The sequence below is a fragment of the Emydura macquarii genome, unplaced genomic scaffold (assembly GCF_026122565.2).
Source record: "Emydura macquarii macquarii isolate MOO-44397 ecotype Brisbane River unplaced genomic scaffold, CSIRO-AGI_Emac_v2 contig_2406, whole genome shotgun sequence".
Lineage (NCBI taxonomy): Eukaryota > Metazoa > Chordata > Testudines > Chelidae > Emydura > Emydura macquarii.
Window position 1 is genome coordinate 2596063 of NW_027132543.1, and position 11627 is coordinate 2607689.

Genomic DNA, 11627 nt, shown 5'->3' on the forward strand with positions numbered 1-11627 from the left:
GATGACAATTGTCTATTGAGAAGTCCCTTGGACACTAGAATATCTTTGAGGATGTGACTATAACTACAGTTATAATCGTTGCATAGTTTTTTGTAGGATTTTTATATGCATGTGTGATTGTAAGTTTACTTATTGCTTAAATAAAGTTTGTTGTACAGGTAAGACCTTGTAATTGTGATTGTGTCTATGGCCATTATTCTTGGACTTTGTGTGTTCCTAGAGTCTCCAAATTTGAGACAAGTACCAGAGGTGATTTTCACTTTCTTGAAATTGTAGCAACTGTAGCTGAATCTATAGTGCTGTAATACAACATCTCTAAATTCACTTTAAATAAAATCAAAGTTGATACATGCCAATGCTGAGTACTTTTGAAAATCCCACACAATTCTCTGCATTTTTGTACCACTTGACATTTTCATAGCCCTGAACAAAGGTAAGTGAATTCTTACAACATACTTTTTTCCAGTGGTGCTGTAAGTGAATATTAGTATTCCTGTGTTGTTGTTTTTTTAGTGGAGACACTGAAGCAGAGAGCCTGTGATCTACTGTATAGCAAGTCAGTGGCAGAACTAGATTAGAAGTCAGAAGATCTGAGTTTCGTCCATTAGGCCACACTGCTGATCTCAATATACCACCCACGTTTGCTCATTGTCTACTCTGTGTAAAAGTGTATTGCTAAAAAAATGGATAATTGAGGGATATTAAAACAGGGATATTAAAGGCATTCCCATTGTAGAAACTGGGTGAGTTTCTTGTTTGTTTTTGCTTATGTTACCTACTTATAGATAAACTTCTTCATTTTCTAATTTTATCACCAGGAGAGGCCTCACCACTTATCAATAGTCCTCTCAAGAAAGTTAATAATAAGGCTTATTCCAGCTAATTATTACCATGTGCATCACCAATTCTATTTTGCTCTACTAGTTATAAGATTGAGAGGATTCTATCATGGTTTGCACCATTATTAGTAGCAGTTGTACTGCAGTAATACCTAGATACCCCAGACAGGGATCAGGGTACTGTATAAACATGTGCAAAAAACCAAAATCAAGCCATACCCCATGAGTCTTATGATTTAAACATATGATGAGAGAAAACAGGTAGAGAAAAATTAAACAAACAAGAGAACAAGGCAACAGTGAGGACACCAGTCTGTTAGGGGCAGCTCCTCAGCTGATGCAAATTATCACAGCTTCACTGACTTCAAGGCAATTTATAGCAGCTGGGGATTATCTATAACAACATATGCCAATATGACAAGGTTCAAACGGGAGACAGACTGAATTAGTCCAACTAAAGAGGACTGCTGACATAACTGAAGGACTGTGTAAAAGTACTTGGTAAGCAAAAGGAGTGTGAGACCAGAAATTAACTAACACAACTGTGTATTGGAAATTAGGCTCAATTCAGGGACCACACAATGAGAGGGATGGACTATTCCAACCATCTCTGCTTTTTGGAGTCCTTTAAAGGGAAGACTTCAGGGGGAGAATCAACTACCTTGCTGGGAGAAAGGTGAACAGGAAGAAGCGAGGTTCATCAGCATGGCTGCCACCCTGCCTGGAACCCAGGAATCCATTGTTACACTATTGGGCTTTTGTTATCCTGATCCTGAGAATGGTCTAACCAGACTAGTCCAGAAAGAGGAACCTAGATGCCATTTTTAGCTCCATTGGATCTGGGTAAATCCTGAATATCACCTGGGAATTAAGACTTTGGTTTCTGCTGTCACGCCTTCCCTCATATGTCCTTTTCCTTTCCCACCTTATATTTTCTCTTTCCTCTCTTTCTTCTTTTGTCTAATAAGAGTCTCTTAGTTGGGCAAGACTGTTTATTTTGCAACAATGATGTGAGCCTGTTACCAGATAGGCAGCTAAAAGCTATGCCAAAACCAGCCAGATGCTGGTACAAGTTTGCCAAGATGTGCAGTGGTTGATAAAACCATATGATGTGCCTATGTTTTTTTTTTTCCAGCAGTGAGGCTGTAAGCAAACCCTGATCTACACTTCAAACTTTTCTTAGTATAATTATGTCACTCAGAGGTGTGGAAATGATTTAACTGCCCTTCTTCTCTGTACCTTTAATAAAAGGTTAACAATTGTTAATGGAGTATTCGCCATATGGCTTTGTATTCCAAAATCCTGAACCATGTTTAATTGATTATATTCTACAATGACAGGTCATGTTAACACTTTTGACTCTGTGGAGCCATTATTCCTTGAATTTAAACTCAGAAGCACAAGAAGGAGTGATTTATCCATTTGGAGGGTAAAAATTGAAATGGCCATCCGTTTCTTGCTTCTCTGTTGAAGATTTTTTTGGGCTCTTTTTGAGGAAGCAAATATTCAGTACACTTTGGCTCTTAATTAATTCTCCCTTTCTTTTGGTGTGCAATTAAATACAAGATGTAACATACTGGTAAAAGATTAACTCTACTAAGAATGTACTAAGACTTATTCAATACATAATTTGATTACATAATACCGTCAATCCCGATGTCTTTGTCTCTATGTCTGATACTATAATCCTCAAATATCCTAATACCAAGAGAACTAAAGTCATAGCACTCAAATGCGCAATGGGGAAAATACAGAGATTTGCAGGAGATTAACAATGTATTTTTTTATAACTTCTGAGTCCTATACTGACAAAAGTAGTTATTGAACTACAGAATTATACAATTTTTTTACATGGGAGCTTCCAATGAAGAAACTCTTCAGATCAATATAATGTGTGTTTCATTTATTCTGAGAGGAAAAAGGAAATCTGAATAAATTGAATTTCTATAGATATAGAACCACATACATGCTGGAAAATGCCAACAGCTGCTTTGATGCAGCAGATATTAGAGTTCTTTAATTCCTAAAGTGACAAAATGCAAACATTCTTATATTTTTAAGGCATTTTGGCAAAAAAAAAATGGATAATTTGGAGGATTGGATAATTTTCGGTGTTGACTAGGCAGGCAGATGCCCAAGACTAGGATATAAAAAGGACAGAGATTTGGGATAGTCTAGCAAAATCTGGAAGAATCTGATAAAACAGAATTGAGCCCCAGAGAGAAGGCAATAGTCTGAGCAGAGAAACATTTAGAATAAATGTTAAGCACGGAGGGAAGGTAGGTCCTAAGTCATGGATTTAAGTGAAATAAATCTATTAAACACACCACATCCCTCCAAAACCTTATCTTCTAATGAAAGACAATGATTAATCCAAACTAATGCCTTGCCAATGAGTAAAGACCCCAGATTAAGCTATAGAGGTATATAGAAGCAAGCCAGTTAGGGTGGGGGCTATTCAATTTACCACATAAAGTACAGAATATAAGAGTGCTTTTCTTCTAGCCAAGTAATCAATCTGTGAACCTATTGCAAGCAGGTTTTGGCCCTCGGCACCCAAGTGCAACATCTGGAAACTATGGTTGCTGAAATGGAAAAGCAGAGAGAGAAAAATAGAATTACTTATAGAGATGTTGTACAGAGGGCTCATCACAGAACTGTCTGCCTTGATCTTCTTTTCAAGGAAGCTTGACCTAAGATGGAAGGGAACCAAAGTAAAATAGTGGGGACAGACTTTCTTAATTGGAAGCTGTCTTCCAACAGAAATAGAGTTGTGTGTACCAGAAAGGTCAGTTGTGACATATAGACAAGTGGGAATAGGGGATTAATCACTAGAAATATCAAGAGTTAGGTATGTGGTGTCTGACAGGGTTCACTACTCACTGCTGGCAGTACTCCCTTCTGGCTCCTCTGTGGGATTAGCTCTCCACCAGTCCAACACCCTCTTCTTCGGTTCCTCATCCTGTGGTCTCAGTCACTCTCTTTCCGGAGTCATGTTACTCTGTCTTCGTGACTCAGAGCTCCATCTTCATGGCTTTGCCTTCCAGCCATGTCACTACAGTTTCCAAAGTCCCCACAGACAAACTATCTCAGGCAGTCTCCTGATCCACTGCTCTGACTGTGCACTTCCCCCATGGTTGATAGGTGAACCTGGGTCTGCCCACTGCTCCAGGTTCCAGCCCAGGGACCGACCCTATGACCTGCAACCACAGTCTACAAAATCTCTGACCTTGTTGCTGTTTCCCTGGACTCTTTCTGACTTTTCCTGCCTATCTTCTGCCCCTCTCCACCCCTGAGTTACCACTGAAGCTTCCTGTGCTCCCGGTAGTTATTTCACTCTTATTCGGGTTCTTGTCAGGATCTGTATTCCCAGGCAGGATCCTTGGGTTTACTACCCCCTAAAACTTCTCTTTGTGTCTTGCCATCTCCCCTCCTCTCTCGGGAACAACAACAACAGAGTTCTTTCTTGCTGCCCCCTCTTGCTCTCTACATCCTAGTTCTATAGTAGCTCAGCCTGCCACTGCTCTGCTGGGCTTCATCATCAATTAGAGCTTATCAGCCCTGACACTCCTCCAGGTACAGCCTGTCAGGGTTAATTGGCCCTTTTGTACCTACTCACACCTTGTCTGAAGTAGACACCCTACCACATGGGGACCATAAGAACATCCAATGACAAACTGTGATAGCCTGTACCTCTATGTTCACCCCTTTTATACAAGACTATGATAAAGTTCATAAAATTCCATACATGCCTTGTAAGATATCATGTGAAAACACGTAATTTACTGATCATTATTTTCTTGGTAAAATATGTGGGGCAAAATTGTATGTAAAGTTATAGGATTCTACTAAAGTATGATATTACTAAAGACATGTTCTGCATCTGGGGAAGAGTCACAAACAAATTCCCCAAAGACAAAAAATTCCCCAGAGACCTCAGCCAGGTGTCATCAAGATCAAATGGACCATCACCTCATTAAGTGGCCATTTTTTTGTAGGAAAGGGATGTGGGCAAAAATCTACATTTTGACAAAGAAACAGCTGGTGGTTCCAGTCCAAACAGACATTATATCTCCTGTACCTCAGTTGGAGATTATTCTCAAAGAAGATAAAGGACAATAAAAGGAGAGAGGAAACACCCCAGATTATTTCCCCTTTCTCTCTACCCAGCGCACCCACAATCTCTGAGGAACAAAGGAAACAGCTTTGGACTGGGGGAAGAATCCTGACTGAAAGATTCAGCCCGTAAAAGAGCTTAAACATGTGGTGAGAGAGTTCTTTGCTTTGAATTCACTTAACTTGTTAAGTTAGGCATTATTTGTGACTTACTTTTATTCTCTTGTAAATAATTCTGACTTTTATGCTTCATTACTTGTAATCACTTAATATCTATCTTTATGTAGCTAATTAATGTGTTTTTTTTATCTAGACCAGCGTGTTTGGATTGAAGTGTTTGGGAAGCTCCATTTGGGATAACAGGATTTGTGCATATTATCTTCTATTAATAAAATGACAGTTTATATGAGCTTGTATTGTCAAGGAGAATGCTAAGCAGTACAAGACATACATTTCTGAGGGAAAGTCTGGGACTGGGAACTTGCTGGTGTTGCTCAACAGTGTAATTCAAGGTGGCTAGCTATATCACTCTTGCAGTATAACTGCGAGTAATGTACATGCTGGAGGCTGTGAGCAGACCAGGAGTGGTAGCTCTCATAGCAATGCACTGTAAAAGGCACCCCAGGTTGGAGAACTGAGGGGTCACAGCTGTTAATCAGTCCAGATTGTAACCTGGGTAATTTCACACATACCGAACAGATGTGAAAGTGATGCATTTCAAAGACATCTAGAAATTTTTATGAGTGCTGGTGAGAAGCCATGGATCATATTGGTACCAATAGCATAGGAAGATGCACAGCAGTTAGCTTCCTAGGAAAAAAAGTATAAATCTGGGGTCTCTGTTGTAGTTTTCTCTTAAAAGGCTCCAAATCCATTTGGGGCCAGCCATTAAACAGGATTGTGATAGTTTCAGTGCATGAAGGAAAAGATGATATAGAAGCAGAGTTTGCTATAGATCATGGTGGACAATCTCTGTCTTGTGAAGGAATGCCACAGCATCCTCTCCACTTGCAGAAAGGAAGCTCCAAAGGAATTCTATCTGAGAGGGGTGTCAGAGGCACAGTTCCTTCCCGGTGCTCCTCCTAGGGCAGTACAGCTACCTGTTGTCCATATGCATGTGTAAGTCAAAAGGCTCAGTCTAGCCCTTAACCAGCATATTAAGAGGATGTAGACCATTAATTATATTTGCATTAGTATATAACAGTTGTATTTTTTTGTTGCTGGCATACTGTATGTGAAATCTGTGATAGTTATTTGTGGGAAAAAATGCATTCTCAAGGAAAACTTAATAAGGTCTAACTGAGTCAGATCTCTGGCCACCACAAAAAACCAACAAGCAGTATGTATCTTAATCATTTGAAATATCATATATTATTACTCATTTAGTGCACAGAAGGAAAGTTTACATATATGTAGGAGTAAATTAGTGGTTACCAAGCTTCAATTTTGTTATGGAAGAAGAGATTTTCCAGTCTAGACTTCTTCTCTCCTCCACAACCTGTGAATGAGCTATACTTCCACATCTTTATTGAGGAACATGGCCAGAGGCTGTCTAACATGTATTAAGACTAAACAAATAAGAATTTAATTTCTTTCTTTAATATGTTAAGTTGCCTTCTCTTTGCATATATTGGGCCTGAACTCACTTAAATGAGTTATTTTAATCCATTGTGAGTCAATGGAATTACACTTATTTTACATCAGTATGAGATCAGGGGGAAGAATCTCTTTACAACTAAATAATTTGAATAAGACAAGATCAGCAAGATTCAGTGTAAATCCAATTCCTTTTCCCTATCATTCACTCCTCTTTCTCCCTTGTCACTACATTTTCTTATTTTTTCCTCCTCTAACTCTTCCACTTGTCCCAGTGAGCTTATCTCTTCTGAGCTCACAGTGTCCCTTGCCCCACTACCTCTCTCACCATTCTTCTTAATTTCTCACTCTCAACCAATTCCTTTACTTCACAATATAAACATAGTATCTTTATGTCTAAATAATCCCTTGACCCACACCTTCCTATTCAGGCATCACCTCATCTCCCTTCCACATTTCAGCTCATTGACAATATGGTATACAACAGTTGTTTTGAATTCGTCTCATACTACAGAATACTGCCCTCTCCACTGAAAGGATGATGTCTCCTTGCATGAGCCTTGCACTTTATCATGCTTGATATTTTGTCTGCTTTTGACATAATCAATCATGCCCTTCATTTTTCCTCCCTTGGCTTTCACATAACTGGCTTTCACCAGTCTCCTCTGACCTTTTGGGTTTCTCCATGAGCATCTTTCAGTGGGTCAGCCTCCTCTCCTGTCTCATTTGCCATGACTCAGGTACAGAGCTCAGTCGCTCCCTCCTTTTTTCATTCTACATCCTTTGCCTGAGTGACCAGATATGTTCACATGACTTCAGCTACCATTTTTATGCCAATGATTTACAAATCTATTTGTCCACCCCTGACTTGATGATTCGTGATGTAGGTTAAATACCCTCTTTTCCATGTCCCACACAAGCCATACATTACTGAGCCAATCCCAATCTAAAAGAGGTTGTGAAGGGCCTTCCCACTGAAGCAACCCTGACCACAAGTCTTGTGAAGAGCCAAAGATAGAGCTGGTTGAAAAAATAAATAAATTCACAAAATTTTGATTTTTTTAAAGTTGTTTTTAAATTGAAACAGTTCTGAAAAAAGACACAAAATGCTGTCAATGGTTAGACTGCTGGTGTGCTGATACCACAGCCTAGCATGCTGATTGTATAGTCTCATTGTTTCCTTGTACTCCCCCTCTGTCTGTATCCATCTGTCCCTTGTCTTACACTTAGATTGTAAGCTCTTTGGAACAGGGGCTGTTTTTAGTTGACATGACTATGGCTCCTAAGTGCTAGGATAATACAAATAATAAATGTTATGAGCTGAGTGGAAACCTTGTTATGTGGAATTAAAACCTCATTGAGATTGATAGGTGTACACTCACCCTTCAATTAACATGACTATAAGGTTAAGCCCCAATCTAAATCAAAAGGATTGTGTGAACCTGCCTTAGGGTAGAAAGAGAGAGAGAGAGAGAGAGAGAGAGAGAGAAAAGAGACTCATGGTGGCTGACCATGGAAGAAACCTGGGGAGAGGTTTTCAGCTTGGGGTGCATGCTTTAAAAGAGTGTTCTTAGTCTTATGAGCAAAAGAAGCTGTTTCCTGCTATTTGATTAATTATGAATTCAGAGACAAAGGACTTCATACATTCTTTGCAAATAAACAAAGCTGCATCAAAGAAGTACCTGACTATCATTAATTTTTCTTTTTAACTATTAGACACAGAAAATTTGGCTAGCCGCATGGGTCAAAAGGGTAATAACAAAAACCAATAATAATAATAGAAAACCTGCCTCACAATAAGAGACTTAAGAAGCTATTTAGCTTATCAAAGAGAAGGTTAAGAAGTTACTTGATCATTATTTATAGATACACAGGTGGAGAGAAGATTTGAGATACTAGAGGATTCTTTAATCTAGCACACAAAGCCATAACAGGATCCAATGGTTAATGCTGCAGCTAGACACAACCAAACTAAAATTTTATTTATTTGTTTTGGTCTTTGTTTTTATTTTATCTATTAGTTTATTTTCAAAAATTGAAACATGCCAACCAGCTCTGTGGATGGTCACAAATCTAAAAATAATGTCATAAAAATTTAGTGAAAAGTATTTTTTAATCCAAAATTGAAAATTTTGAGGAAAAAAAGAGTAAAAAAATTGGCATGGGTCAAATATTGACCAGCTCTTGCCAAGGGACACTGTGTTGAAGAAAGAAACCTTCCTCTCAGCCACAAGGGACCTCAGAGTGGTTTATTCCCCTAGCAGTCTTAACAGAGCCCACCCCAGTGAATGCAGTGGTTATATAATTGATTACTGTATACAGAGAGAATGCCTGATCCCATGTGTGGCAGGGTGGGTGCTGCTGATCTAGGTGTGAGAGGGGCTCATCTTAAATCTGTTGATTGGATTAGCCTGGGCCTGGCTTCCCCACACCTGGACAGTCCATCCCCCTCTTGCATTAATTAGAGCAATTCATTCAATATATCTCTATCATTTTTGGCAACCCCAATCGGGTGTGAAACAATGAGGCAACCTTTCAGGCCTTGCATAGCCAAGTATGCTGCTGAATTTTGTCATTTGGCTTTTGACACCAGGTGGAATGTGGTACCACAATGCCATGCTTTCCACCTGCAGTTAAACAAGGAGATGAAGGATGAGCTTGCCTGGGTGGAGCATCCATACAGTTTGGACAGCCTGATAGAACTGTGCATCAGAATGGATGATCAGCTCTCAGAGCGGCATTTTGAGCGTACCTTGATTTTCAGAAACTGCCATTCCCCAGGCCTCCAGTAACCCAGCACGCATATCTTGCCCAATATCAGAGCCTATGCAGGCCATCCAGGTTTGCCCATACTTCTCTAACTCAGAAGCATTAATGCTGGGCTTTAGATTTGTGCCTATACTGTGGGGGACCTGGCCAACTTGCTTTGATGTATCCAGTGAAGACTCAGGCAAAATTGGGGCTGGAAAATGCCAGATCCCCAGCCCTGGGGGTCCAACACTGAGCTGTTGTTCTTCCCACTCTGGTAGTTTCCAGCATCCTCAGACCACAGTCAGCACAACAGGATCCCTGAATCAGCTTCTGATGCAACTCTGCATACCTTTGTTAATTTGACTATTGGTAAACTCTGAGATCCCCTAGAAGCCTCAGATAACTTTATGGACTTAAACTTTGCTAAGACCCATGCAATTCCCATGCTGCGTAGGGACCCTCCAGATCTGATTGAGACTATTTACAGGTCTCTCCTCTCCTCAAGACTTGTAACCCACCATGCCATGCCAGTAACAGTTATCAATCTCCAGTGGCATGAGGAAACTCTACAATTTGGATTATTCCAGGCCCCTCATGCTACAGTTATCCTAGATATGCCATGGATTAACATGCATGATACCCACATTTGCTGGTGGAAGGGGACCCTACACTTTAACTCCAGGCATTGCCAGTGGTCTTGCCTACCAGAATCTGAAAAACAGATCAGTGCAATCTGTGGTTCCAGTTACCCACTGGAAGATCCTGACCTTCAGGCAGCAGGACTGCCTGAAACCTCAGTGCTCCCCGCAACCCTGCCTGCTGTGATCAAGATCCCTCACAAATACCATGACTTTGCTGATGTTTTTGACACAAGGAAGGCAGTCATCCCATCCCCACACTGGAGTTATGATTGCCCAATTGATCTCCAGCCTGAAGCCAAGATCCATTCGGTTGAATATATGTTCTTTCTGAACCTGAACTTCAGGGTTTTTTCCTGTACTTGCAGGAGAATCTGCAAAAGGGTTTCATCCACCTATCCACGACACAGGCAGGTGAGCCAATCTTTTTTGTGAAGAAGAAAGATGGCTCATTATGGCTCCCTGTATTGTCTATTGGGCTGTGAACAAAGTTACTGTGGTGGGGCGCCTACCCCAACTGGCCAAGAGGGGGTTAAGGAGGGCTGGGCAAGGAACAGCCAACAGGCAGGAGCAGCGGGGCAACCAATCAGGACCCAGGAGCCCAGTATAAAAAGGGGAGTAGCCAGCAGAGCAAGGAGTCACTCCCAGGAGCCCAGGGAGGGAAGACTAGCTGGCCTGGCCCGCCTGCCCGGTAGATTGAGGCAGACCAGCAACCTGAGCAGGAAAATGGCTGATGGTCATGGCTCAGCGAGAGCAGAAGGCCCTGATACAAGAGCAGAGGAGGCACTGAGGCCCTGATGCAAGGGAGGAGGTACTGAGACTGCAGGGAAGTGGCCCAGGGAAGGCTATAGAGGAGTCGGAGCGAAGGCAGAGGAAGGCTGTCAGGCCACATCCCATGTCCCCTAGGTTGCCAGTGGAGTGGTGGCGGACTATAGCAGCCAATGAAACAAGGCCACAGATGGGAGCATCACCATGAGCTAATTCCCAGTATACCAGCAGGAGGTGCCCATCAGGTGGTGAGTGGCAGACAGTCTGTCACTGTGACTAAATGAAACTGTTACTTCCTCCCCCTTATCAATGGGCTCTTAGACCATCTCTGTGCAGCCTGTTTTTTCATAAAGTTTCACAGTCTGAGTATCAAGATCCTGATCTCAATAACCTATTACCCTAACACCAATGGGCAGACAGATCATATTAGTCAGGTCCTCAAGCCATTGCTTCCTGAACTATCATTAAGACGATTGACTGTCCCTGATCCCTCATGCCGAGTTTGCATACAATGTCATACACACCTCCAACAGTAGTAGGACTCCATTCCTTGTTAACTCCATTCCTTGCTAACTATGGCTTCCATTTTCATGCTCGATCCCCATCAAATCATTGATGCCTGTTGTTACTGAAGTCACAACCCACGTCCAACAGATACACCAAGATCTAGAGGCAGTAAGACGTCACCACGGCTGCCTTCAAACGAGACACTGATCAGTCCTGTCAGTCAACACCTGGTTTCAGGGTAAGGTGTGGTTGTCCTCTCAGAACCTTCAATCAGCTCACTCCTCTGCAAAGTTGGACCATAAGTACCTTCCAGATCACAAAATGATTAACCCAGTTAAACTTCAAGTTACAGTAGCAGACTTCCTCAAGAGTCATCCAGTCTTCCACGTTTCCCTTTTAAAACCATATGTCC

At 41.3% G+C, this 11627-nt stretch overlaps 1 long non-coding RNA gene across 1 annotated transcript; it reads left to right on the forward strand.

The window, feature by feature from the left end:
* The first annotated feature begins 1287 nt into the window (after positions 1-1287).
* On the forward strand, positions 1288-5353 carry LOC137161917 (uncharacterized). Its single transcript, XR_010922218.1, has 3 exons — positions 1288-1340; positions 5010-5105; positions 5269-5353. It is a non-coding gene; the product is annotated as an uncharacterized lncRNA (long non-coding RNA).
* Positions 5354-11627: the final 6274 nt, after the last annotated feature.